The sequence below is a fragment of the Gastrolobium bilobum genome, unplaced genomic scaffold, assembly GCF_033153095.1.
Source record: "Gastrolobium bilobum isolate Gb01-03AN ecotype WA unplaced genomic scaffold, APGP_CSIRO_Gbil_v1 utg45669, whole genome shotgun sequence".
NCBI classification, from domain to species: domain Eukaryota; kingdom Viridiplantae; phylum Streptophyta; class Magnoliopsida; order Fabales; family Fabaceae; genus Gastrolobium; species Gastrolobium bilobum.
In genome coordinates, this window is record NW_026895705.1 from 74798 (window position 1) to 87071 (window position 12274).

At 41.9% G+C, this 12274-nt stretch overlaps 1 non-coding gene across 1 annotated transcript; it reads right to left on the reverse strand.

The window, feature by feature from the left end:
- Positions 1–5724: 5724 nt before the first annotated feature.
- LOC133292218 (small nucleolar RNA R71) lies at positions 5725–5831 on the reverse strand. Its single transcript, XR_009748888.1, has one exon. It is a non-coding gene; the product is annotated as a small nucleolar RNA R71 (small nucleolar RNA).
- Between the last annotated feature and the right edge of the window lie 6443 nt (positions 5832–12274).

The window sequence follows — 12274 nt, forward strand, 5'->3', positions numbered from 1 at the left end:
TTACCATTTCTTTGCATTTCTCCATGCCTTGCTTTCCTCTTGGCCAATGAGAACTGTTTATTCCCTGTTGAACACGTTTCTTCGTGCTTGATTGCTGCATCGCTTACGCTTTATGGAAACTTCTTTTCAACGTTTCCTGCGAAGCGGTCAGAGAGATTGAGTGAGTGGAGCAGGTGTATTTAATGTTCCCTATCCATTCCCCTTTTTATATATTTTCCAAAGGATTACGTCATCATCCGTTCCCCATTGTGTTTTTGTCATAAAGATATTAAACATGTGCTTTTAGTGCTAAAGTTGCTCATCAGATGAGGGAACAGATGGTATTTTGCCATCAAAATAAGCTTAGATGGGAACGAATTTTCGTCCCATCAGACACCTTTGCCCTCTAACAAGGAGTAAAGTTTTAGGGTGGTTAGACTTAACCACAAAGCTCCCAAAAAGAGAAGGAACGTCTGAAGTTCACCTCTAATCCAAAATAATTGACATACGTTCCGTGGCAGGAACGTAGTTTTGGGATGGTTCAATAACCACATACCCAAAAAAAAAATTAAATAATTAAATAAATAATTTTTTTTATTTTATATATATATATATATAGACATAAATACTATAAATAGGTAATAATATACACAATTACTATTTTGATAATTAATTCTGTACTATTGCTCTCTAATATATATTTTTTTCTCTTATTCATATTATTATTAGCTTTATTTTTTTTATGGTATAAAAGACAAAGGGAACATTCCCTGGCTTAGGAGATAAGAACGAAAGGGATACCTGTCCCTGTTAAGTCAGGCAACCTTGCGCAGCCGTTATCAAATCTGCACTCATTGCAGATTTTGAAAACGTGCCCTGAAAAAGCAACTGTCTCCTCAGCCATTAATGCAACTGCTCCTACCCTATTTCCCTCTCTCCCATGTTTTTAACCTAAACCGTTCCACCTCCTTACAACCATCAGCAGCAGTTGAATACCATTAACCCTGACCACCCGTTTCGTAATGTTCCCCTTCCACTACCTCTTCAACTTCCTCTCTTTAACCTCCATGTCCTGAAAAAATCCTCATTTTCCCTCCTCTGCATGCTTATTTAAACTCATCTCTTTTCTCCTAATAGCCTTACCATTCTCTGTTAACTTAGAAACTTTTGCTCTTATTAACACCTTCCTCTGCATTTTGCCCTATCCTCTCCTTCTTCCATAACCATGACTAGACTTTCAGTAACTGCTACCCCTGTGGCCAGCCGTGGCCAAGCACCAAAAATCACTGAAGAAGTTGTATCTCTCTACCCAGAGAGGAACATATTCTTGTAAGACAAGGCTCCTCTTCCATCCTTCATGAAAAGAGCTTTGACCAAACCCAGGTGGACCTGGTTTGCCACAAACGCACGAGAACTCAACGCTGCCTTGGTGGCTGAGTTCTTTTATCATGCAAAAAGACTACCTGAAGGATACACGACTGATGTGGTGACTGTGAGGGAGAAGAAAGTATCATTTGTCCCTGCAGCCATCAAGGAAGTACTCCATCTTCCAACCGTTTCCAACTGCCCTTACCAAGAGTATATAGAGAGCAGAGAGGTCCCAAAGTTTGTGCTGGAAGTAAAGAACTTGATCACCATTGGTGACCCTGTTTATGCCAAGGGAGCCCTCTCCAAGGGCAGTTTAAAAGACGAGGCTAGATATTGGTCTCTATTTACTAACACCAACCTCACCCCCTCAACGCATGATGCCACTGTCAAGTGGGCACTACAGGTGCAACTCTACTGCATCATGAAAAATATTTCCATTGATGTAGTACCTCTCATCTATGCCAGCCTGAATAAGGAGATCAGGAAAACTACTGTCTGTCTCCCCTGCTTGATTACAAAGCTCTGTTTGAGAGCTGGAGTGAAGATTTTCGACAATGAAGACCAAATGTTGGGGTTTGTCATTGATTTTAAGACATGGAATGGTCTGAGGAAAACCTACATAGAAACAGACATTCCATGTCCTGAAGGTTACAACGTCAGACGTGACGTTGATGACATTGAAGATGAAGAGGGCCCTGAAGTCCCAAAGAAGAAAACCATGAAGGCAACACCTTCAAAATCTGCAACCACTTCCTCCCACACCCAGGCAAGAAAAATCGTTCCCCTTCCCACCAAAGTAAAGAAGGAAGCCCCTGTTGCTACTGAGAGCAAGCAGGGCAAGAAGAAATCTTCTGCCAAAGCACCACCAAGAAAGGAAGAACGTTCCAGTCAGAGGCTGAAGAGACCCTTCAGCAGCACAAAAAGGACAGAGGGAGCATCCTCTGAGAAACCCATCATCCTCTCTGAGAAGGAGGAAGACAGTGAGGATAATGGGCCTATTTCCAAGAGGCTGAAGAAAGGAGGAATGTCAAAACCTTCATCAACTGATAGGGAGACATCCCCAAGTAGCTCTTATACTTCTGAGTCTTCTGACGTTCCATCCCTTCCTCCATCACCTGCTCACTCTTCACCACGACCAAGGACACAACAACCCTCTCCAAGGCAATAACAAGGAGATGGAATTAAGGAAACAGATACAGCACCTGCTGCAGAAGAGCAAGTGGTTGAGCAAGAGGCTCAGCCACAAAAGAAAATTGACAAAGGAAAGGGGATTCTTCTTGAATCCCTTAAAAAGAAAAAGCCAATTGTGCCCAGGAAAGGGGAAACTTGACAAAGGAAAGGGGATTCTTGTTGAATCCCTCACCCCCTCTCTTGTCCCATTATCTGTCCCGATACTTCTGGGGACGAGGCCATTGCTAGGGCTTTAGCAGAAGAAGAGGGCTTGGAAGTTCCTCCACTGAAGGAGGAACAAACTACAGCAGCCCCCTCTACTTCCAAAACAAAAGAGGTTGTGATCAGGCAAGCACCTGAAGAACCTCCATCTTCTGGCAGCAACAACAACTAGAAGAAGAAAAAGAAGCCAGCCTCCCCCATCCCAGCAATCCCCCTTGCATCAAGGAGAAAATCTCAAATAGGGATTGCTGAGATTTTTGAAATGATGGGAAAAAAAATGAGAAGCTGCTACCTGAAGCACCATCCGTTCCTCAGCTGGACATGACCAGCACTACTGAAGTGCTGAAAGCTCTAAGGAACAGATTGGAACAACTATCATCTTCCTTCATCAAATTTCAGGAGCAACAGAAAGAAGACAAGCAGCAGCTCCTCAACACCATTAAAGCCAGCATCAAAAGCATAAGTGGTGCACCTTCTGCACCTACTTTACAAGCTGTCAGGAACGAGATCAGAAACACATCTGACTCCCTGAAACATGCACACTCCATGCACAATGATGGGACGTAAATTCGTTCCCCTCTAAGCCCATTTTGATGGCAAAATACCACATGTTCCCTCAGCTGATTAGCAACTTCAGCATAAAAATCACTTGTTTTACACATTTGTGACAAAAACACAGTGGGGGAACGTCTGGTAAAGTATTCCTTTAAAATATATTAAAAAGGGAACAGACTGAGACGCATTTAATGCACCTGCTCCATTCATTTAATGCCTCTGTACACTTTGCAGGTGACGTAGGGTTAAAGACTTCTAAAAAGCAAGGCGGTGCACCAACTGAGCAGCTGAAAACGTGAAGAGCAGAGAATCAAGAGTTCTCATTGGCTAAAAACGAAAGCAAGGCATGGGCAAGTCTGCATACTACGGCTAATCATCACCAAACCTTGTTCCATCCAGCAATTTGTGCAGCTTACATACTCTGCTGCCACCGTCCTGTCCCCTCATTCAAGCACCTTGCTCCAAAGAATTTACAAGCTTGCCACTCTTCTTCCATCTATAAATAAGACCACCCTCATACAAAAACATCATCGGATTCTGGAGGGATTAAAGTCCAGAAGGAAGAAGATCACCTAGTAGTAGTAGTAGTCAGTAACTTAGTTTTATTTAAGTTGTAACTGTAGTCAAGTGACAACCCATCCCCTTTGCTCTGTATCAAACCTTAAGACTCCTCACGAGCATTAAACCATCTTTCTCCATTTTTTGTTTCGTTTTGTAACTGTCTTTTAAATTAATATAAGTATTTTTCTCTTCGTTCCAATCGTTATCTCTTGACTGAATCTCGGGTCTATGTGATTTCAGTTGAGAATAATTATGTTTAAACTATCAGCCATGAGCTGAACTATCTGTGGAATGGAAAAATTGTGAAACTCTTAAAGAACTGTTTTCAAAACTCTTGACTGAAGCTTTTTGTATTTCTTTGGCTAAGTAAGCTATATTCATTGTGCGCCAATGGAAATTGGGTACATACTGAGAAAGGAACTTCCAAAAGGAAGGGATTTCAGACAGCTTAGCCATTGGGGGAAGGTAGATGTCATGGCAAAAACGCTACTGGTCAGCTTAGGAATAAGGGGCCAACTCGTCCATGTTAAGGTTCTGTACTAAGTACCTGTTGGAGTCAAGAGAGCCATAGGAATATGGAAACTTGTGAGCCATCTAGTCCATGAGCTGAGGAATCAGAGTTGGCAGACAAGAAACTGGGACAAAGCCAAAAAGTGCTAAGTCTTGAGCAGAGGAAACAACCTCTTTAAGAGTGTAGCAGTGAATCCATTCCTTCTGTTAAACTGTTTAAACCATCTCCCTGTTGTCTCTTGGCTATAGCTATTACTGTTTTAGTAAGTTTTCTTTCCTTTATTTAATCTTGTATCTATAAAACTCCAATGATTATTATCTCACCTTCTTCTAAACAGGAAGGATCACATACATAACGCAGCGAGTAATTGTTTGCCAGCAGATTGAACTTACTGTTCTTGAGAAACGTTGTCAAGACAGTAGGGAACGTTTGACCAGACAGTTCATTTACTAACTTTTCTTCTCATTTTCATTCTTTATAAAATAGTGTAAGACAATAATTAGGACTCTATCCTCGTGGGAACAATAATTTGGGCATTAATACTCCCTTTATTACTTGATGCGTGCACTTGCGCACTTGGGTTGGAACAAAGGGAACGAATCTGTTTTCTGCAAGAACAGAGGAACGTCCCCTATCAGAACTTATATTTTCCACCATCAGCAAATCACCCAACAAGTTTTTGGCGCCGTTGCCGGGGATAGAAACACTAAGTTTTGTTCTTATTCACTGTTTTTAAGTACATACACTGTATACATGACTTTAATTTCTTTTTCTTTTGTTGACAAAAAAAATAAAATTTGTTGTACATATATAAATTGTTTTTATGGTTTATGAGTGAAGAGTTTGAAATAGTCTCTAACCACTCCATTGAAGTACCTGAGTTTCTCTTTGATCCTGAACCAGAACGTACACTTCACAGAAGAAGAAGAAACCTCAGGGAAGAAATTCGTGAAAACATGGCTGATCATAACAATAATGAAGATATTCCTCCTGAACAAAATTTCAGAACCTTGGCTGCTCCTTTTAAGAACAGATCAGACAGGGGAGTAATCCTCCCTCTTGTAGCACCCAATTTTGACCTAAAACCTATCATGTTTCACATGATTAGGGAAGCAGGGGTCTTCAATGGACTCCCTGCAGAAGATCCTTACACACACCTCACCACATTCCAAGATATTTGTGACAATTTTAAAGCTGAGGGTGTAACAGAAGAGAGCATGAGAATGAGGTTGTTCCCTCACTCCTTAGGCTTAAAAGCAAAAACATGGATGAAAACTCTCACCCCTGGGTCAATCCACACATGGGAAGAACTCTCTAACAAGTTCATAGAGATGTTTCTCCCAATGTCTCGACAAGCAGATGTTAGAGCAGAAATCTCTAACTTCAAAATGTTTTATGGAGAAAATCTCTATGAAGCATGGGAGAGATACAAGGACATCATAAGAAAATGTTCAAACCATGGGGTAGAAAGTTGGGGAGTGTTACAATCTTTCTATAAAGGACTTGATCATACTTCTCAGTCTCACTTAGATTTTGCTGCAGGAGGATATTTTTTTACAGGAACACTTGAATCAAGATATGAAATAATAGAAGGGACTACTGAAAGATGTCTCCAATGGCCAATAGATAGAGTGAGACCAGTAAGGAAGCCAGGAATGTTAGAACTAGATAAACAAACTGCCATGGAAGCCCAGCTGGCATCACTCATGAATGAAGTGAAGAACCTAAAAGCCGACCAAGAAGCACCAAGGATGGAAGTCTTACAACTCACAGCAGCTGAACCAGAACCATGCTCAGCCTGTGGTGACCTTCATGACTCAACAGACTGCCCATCCACTGCATTGGTGTGTTATGCAGAGAATTTTGGCAATAGGAACTTCACCAAAGACAATCAACAACCAGGACGTAATACAAATTAAAGCCCTGGAGGAACTATCATTAAGGATCAGAATCACAACCCCCAATGGAAGCCACCCATGCACCAAAGACCATGCAATCAACAACAGCAATATCAGCAAAGCAGCAGCAGTGGAACGTTTGAGCAAAGGAGAAACAACTACATTCCGTTCCACAGAAATGACCAACGCATCAATACCCTGGAAAATTATGTCAAGGAATATGTCACCGGGAATGATGTAGTGGTCAGGAACATTGAGTCCCATCTGGGACAGATTACTGCCAATCTTCAAACAAGAGCACCAGGATCACTACCAGGGGACACTGAAGTTCCCTCAACCAATTCTCCAGGGACCTAAGAGGTAAGTACCATGTCTAGCTAAAGACATTAAACTAAGCGCTGACTGGGAGGCAACCCAGTAGATACATTTGCTCTCTGACAAAGAGCAAAGTTTTGGGGTGGTTACTCTTAACCACACAGGAGGGAACGTCTGAAGTTCCTCTCCAAAAAGTCCAAGTACGTTCCGTTCCAATAACGTAGTTTTGGGGTGGTCCTTGACCACAAAAAAAAATTTTATTATTATTATTTTAAATAAATAGTCAGATGGTAGATTATGCATTTCTTTTTTTTTCTCTTAGTTAGATTTCCAGTAAACTCGTTGGTATGTTTCCTTTACTTCTCTTATTATTATTTAATTATTCGTTAGGAAAAGACAAAGGGAACGTTCCCTGGGTTAGGAGACAAGAGTGACTCGGACACCTGTCCCTGCTGAGTCACTTAAAAAGGTACGCATCCATATCAAGTTTGCATTCATTGCGAATCTTGAAAACGCGCATAGAAAAAGCAACCGTCCCCTCAACCACTAAGACAATTGCACCCCTTTTCCCTTTCTCCCACGTCCTGACCTAAACTGTTCCATCTTCGCACACTCATCCCATCAGTTACTGGTCACTAACTTTTGACCACTCGTTCTGTAACGTCCCATTCCACTACCTCTTCAACCCCTATCCTCAACCTCCACGTCCTAGAAACTCCTCATTTTCTCCTCACTTTCTATTTAAACTCAGTCTCTGTTTACTTCAAGTTTTACTACTTCCATTCAACTCAGAATCTTTTATCCCTCTGTATTGTGCCCTAACCCCCTTTCTGCCGAAAATGACTAAGCTATCATTCAAGGTGACTCCAGTGGCCAACCGTGGTGAAGAACCAGAGCTCACCGAACCCACCGTTCATTTGTACCCAAAAAGGAACATTTCTCTGCAGCAAGAAAAATTGGTCCTGCCTTCATTTGTGAAGAAATCCTTGACCAAGCTCTGGTGGCTTCGTTTTGCCACTGATAATCAAGAAGTAAATATCTCCATCGTGGGAGAGTTTTTATACCAGACAAGGAGGCTGCCTGAAGATGACACCACTGACGTGGTAATAGTGAGGGGAAAACAAGTATCATTATCCCCTGCTGATGTCCAAAAAGTACTCCACCTCCCCACCATCACGGACTGTCTGTATACAGTAACCCTCATCTACAATAGCTTGAGGAGGAACACCCTGATCTTGGGGGAAGAAATAAAGTCTGCAATACAAGATGGTGGATCTGAAAGAGCCCCAGTGGACTCTTCTTAGTCCACTCCTGGGGGTGCAAACACTGATCAAACAAAAGTAAAATCTAATGATTGGTCTGCTTGGGGGACAGCACGAGGGTAACATCCGTCATAAACACTAAGAACTGGAACGGTCTTAAAAGCACCTACAGTACCGCCACTCAACCTATCCCTGCCAATCTCAGGGACAGGACGCCTCCACAATGAAAAGGAGAAAAACCCTCCTATTTATCTTAGCTTATCTTATTTTCAATTCTGTTTTTAATTTGTTTTCTGTCTGTTTCCTTTGTAATTAATCTTTTTGCAATGAAAAAGACTTTTTGATCAAACTGTTTGGTATCTACATACATTTCAGTTATAGTATTAAGACTGCCCAATATTTTCTGATTAACTCACATACATGGAACACAAAGTCATTGACTAATCATGCTTGATCTTTCTCTGAGTATTCAAATTAGAAAAATGCAGAGAATTTAATCCTCAGATTTTTGAAAGAAGCTGATATGGGTGAACTAAAGCTGGTAAGGAACAGAAAAAGGCTAAACACCCACTTCTGAGAGCGTTCCCCAGGTGTAACCACAATGAAACTTCTCAACTTGCCTTAATGTTGTAAGTACTGCTGAAGAACGGACGAACTCCACTGCCAAGGACCAAACAGAATCACACACTCACCTCACCTTCATCATACACCCCCTGGTCAACCAAAAAGAACAAGGAACAGATCCAAAAATGAATTAAAAGGACAGAAGAAAGACAAGCAAAGCAAAAGAGGAACATCCATTCAAAAGAATTCAAAAGCTATCAGAAAACCTTCCTCCAAAGGGGAAGAAAAAGGTATAAGAAAAGGTGTTCTTTTAATCAGAAAAAGTCCAAATTCAAAAGCACAAAAGATAACGTTCCTTGATCCCACAAGTCAGACCATCATCATTCCACACTTCCATACACCCATCCATGAAAGGTCCTTGAAAAAGGAAGACGGATGTACTTCATAGGAATGCAGCAGAAAGGCAAGTTCTGAAGAATCACATCCAGGAATGGACAGAGAAAACACCAACCCCTGAGTGACAGTGAGACAGAAGATCAGCAACCTTCACTGACCTGGGATTAAATTCTTCCTATCATTCAACTATGAAGAGTAGCTCATTTTCTGAAAAGTTCATGATTGTTCACTGGCTCAAGTTCCTTTCTGTTGAGCTATTCTTTGAAATTGGGGAGCCCAATACAATATTTCTGAGTTGTTTGAGGACAACCAATAGTTTAGTTTTGGGGTGTTTGATGGGACGTAAATTCGTTCTCATCTAAGCCCATTTTGATGGCAAAATACCACACGTTCCCTCAGCTGATGAGCAACTTCAGCATGAAAATCACTTGTTTTACACATTTGTGACAAAAACACAGTGGGGGAACGTCTGGTAAAGTATTCCTTTAAAATATATTAAAAGGGGAACAGACTGGGACACATTTAATGCACCTTCTCCATTCATTTAATGCCTCTGTAAACTTTGTAGGTGACGTAGGGTTAAAGACTTCTAAAAAGCAAGGCGGTACACCAACTGAGCAGCTGAAAACGTGAAGAGCAGATAATCAAGAGTTCTCATTGGCTAAAAACGAAAGCAAGGCATGGGCAAGTCTGCATACTACGACTAATCATCACCAAACCTTGTTCCATCCAGCAATTTGCGCAGCTTCCATACTCTGCTGCCACCGTCCCGTCCCCTCATTCAAGCAACTTGCTCCAAAGGATTTACAAGCTTGCCACTCTCCTTCCATCTATAAATAGGACCACCCTCATACAAAAACATCATCAGATTCTGGAGGGATTAAAGTCCAGAAGGAAGAAGATCACCTAGTAGTAGTAGTAGTAGTCAATAACTTAGTTTTATTTAAGTTGTAAATGTAGTCAAGTGACAACCCATCCCCTTTGCTCTGTATCAAACCTTAAGACTCCTCATGAGCATTAAACCATCTTTCTCCTTTTTTTGTTTCTTTTTGTAACTGTCTTTTAAATTAATATAAGTATTTTTCTCTTCGTTCCAATCGTTATCTCTTGACTGAATCTCGGGTCTATGTGATTTCAGTTGAGAATAATTATGTTTAAACTATCAGCCATGAGCTGAACTATCTGTGGAATGAAAAAACTGTGAAACTCTTAAAGAACTGTTTTCAAAACTCTTGACTGAAGCTTTTTGTATTTCTTTGGCTAAGTAAGCTATACTCATTGTGCGCCAATGGAAATTGGGTACATACTGAGAAAGGAACTTCCAAAAGGAAGGGATTTCAGACAGCTTAGCCATTGGGGGAAGGTAGATGTCATGGCAAAAACGCTACTGGTCAGCTTAGGAATAAGGGGCCAACTCGTCCATGTTAAGGTTCTGTACTAAGTACCTGTTGGAGTCAAGGGAGCCATAGAAATATGGAAACTTGTGAGCCATCTAGTCCATGAGCTGAGGAATCAGAGTTGGCAGACAAGAAACTGGGACAAAGCCAAAAAGTGCTAAGTCTTGAGCAGAGGAAACAACCTCTTTAAGAGTGTAGCAGTGAATCCATTCCTTCTGTTAAACTGTTTAAACCATCTCCCTGTTGTCTCTTGGCTATAGCTATTACTGTTTTAGTAAGTTTTCTTTCCTTTATTTAATCTTGTATCTATAAAACTCCAATGATTATTATCTCACCTTCTTCTAAACAGGAAGGATCACATACATAACGCAGCGAGTAATTGTTTGCCAGCAGATTGAACTTACTGTTCTTGAGAAACGTTGTCAAGACAGTAGGGAACGTTTGACCAGACAGTACATTTACTAACTTTTCTTCTCATTTTCATTCTTTATAAAACAGTGTAAGACAATAATTAGGACTCTATCCTCGTGGGAACAATAATTTGGGCATTAATACTCCCTTTATTACTTGATGCGTGCACTTGCGCACTTGGGTTGGAACTAAGGGAACGAATCTGTGTTCTGCAAGAACGGAGGAACGTCCCCTATCAGAACTTATATTTTCCACCATCAGCAAACCACCCAACACACAACACCAGAGCTGAAAAACAACTTAGAAGACTCTTCCTCCAAAACATTGAAGAACGAACAGAAACCAAGGAAACTCTCAAGGCCTTTGGAACATACCTGGAGGGGAAAATTTATCAGCTGGAAACCAGAGTGCTGGATGTAAAGGGGAAACTGGTATATATTTACAAGGGCAGGATAATGATGAGATCCGCCATTGAACACCTTGCTGCTGCGATCAGTGATCTACTAAAGTACGCTGAAAAATGGCTTCCTGAAGCTGAAGTAAGAAGATTAAGAGGCGAACAAGCGATGCTGGACGCTGTGAGAGAGGCGAATAGGAGTGCTACAGACGACGTGCTCGAGGTGAACCGTCTAGCGAACATGATCATGATGAGGGTCATGTTGGAGGAGATGAGGACTAGTCATGTTGGTGGCCAGCATCCTCCCCCACCACGGCCACCGCCACTGCCTCCACCCAGTCACCAGGATGGGCATGGAGAAGGTAGGACACACGTTAATGAGGATGAAAGTTGGGGTCGCATGGAGGGCGTGAGTCACCTCAAAGGGATGATGCAGCCCTATTTTGAGCCCACTGAGGATAGAGAGACCATTGACCGTCGGCTGAATACTTTCCGTAAGCATAAGCCACCTTCCTTTGATGGATCCTATGACCCCATAGCTGCTGCGAGATGGCTACAGGCCCTGGATAAGATATTTCGGGTGATTCAGAGTATAGACCCCCAAAAGTTGATGTCTGCTACGTATATGCTGGAGGGAGACGCTCATAAGTGGTGGATGAACACCTCTCAGGTTTTTGAGATGCATGGCCATGTTATCACGTGGCCATTCTTTGAGGAGTGTTTTCTAGGAAGGTATTTTCCCTATGATGCCCAAGAGAGGAAACAAGGGTATTTTCCCTATTTTCCCTATTACTGTAGATGAATACTTGGTCAAGTTCAATGAACTGGCCACATTTGCTCACTTTAGGATCGCTATGCCTACACCGGCGTTCCTTAATGCGAAGATCGCAGATAGGATTGCTGGAGCTACATCCAGAAATTTTGGCACATTGATTCAGCAGTGTCGTGACATAGAAGAGGTGTGTATGATCAGCAAGGCCAAGAAGGACAAGATATCTGATGTGAAGGGAGTTGGTAGTTTCACTCCCTAGAGAGACAAGAAATTTGGAGGAAAAAGAAAGGGAAAGCAGTTAGCAGCTAGGCAAGCGCCAAGTCAGTTCAAGAGGACATCGGTTCAGGGGAGTGTAGCTAGACCTTCCACTACTCCCAGGTGTACTAGATGTGGGAGATTCCATGTTGGGCCGTGTGCCACTGGACATGTTATTTGTTTTCATTGTGGCAAGGAGGGCCACTATGCCAGAGAGTGTCCTTCGTCGGCTGCTAGAGCG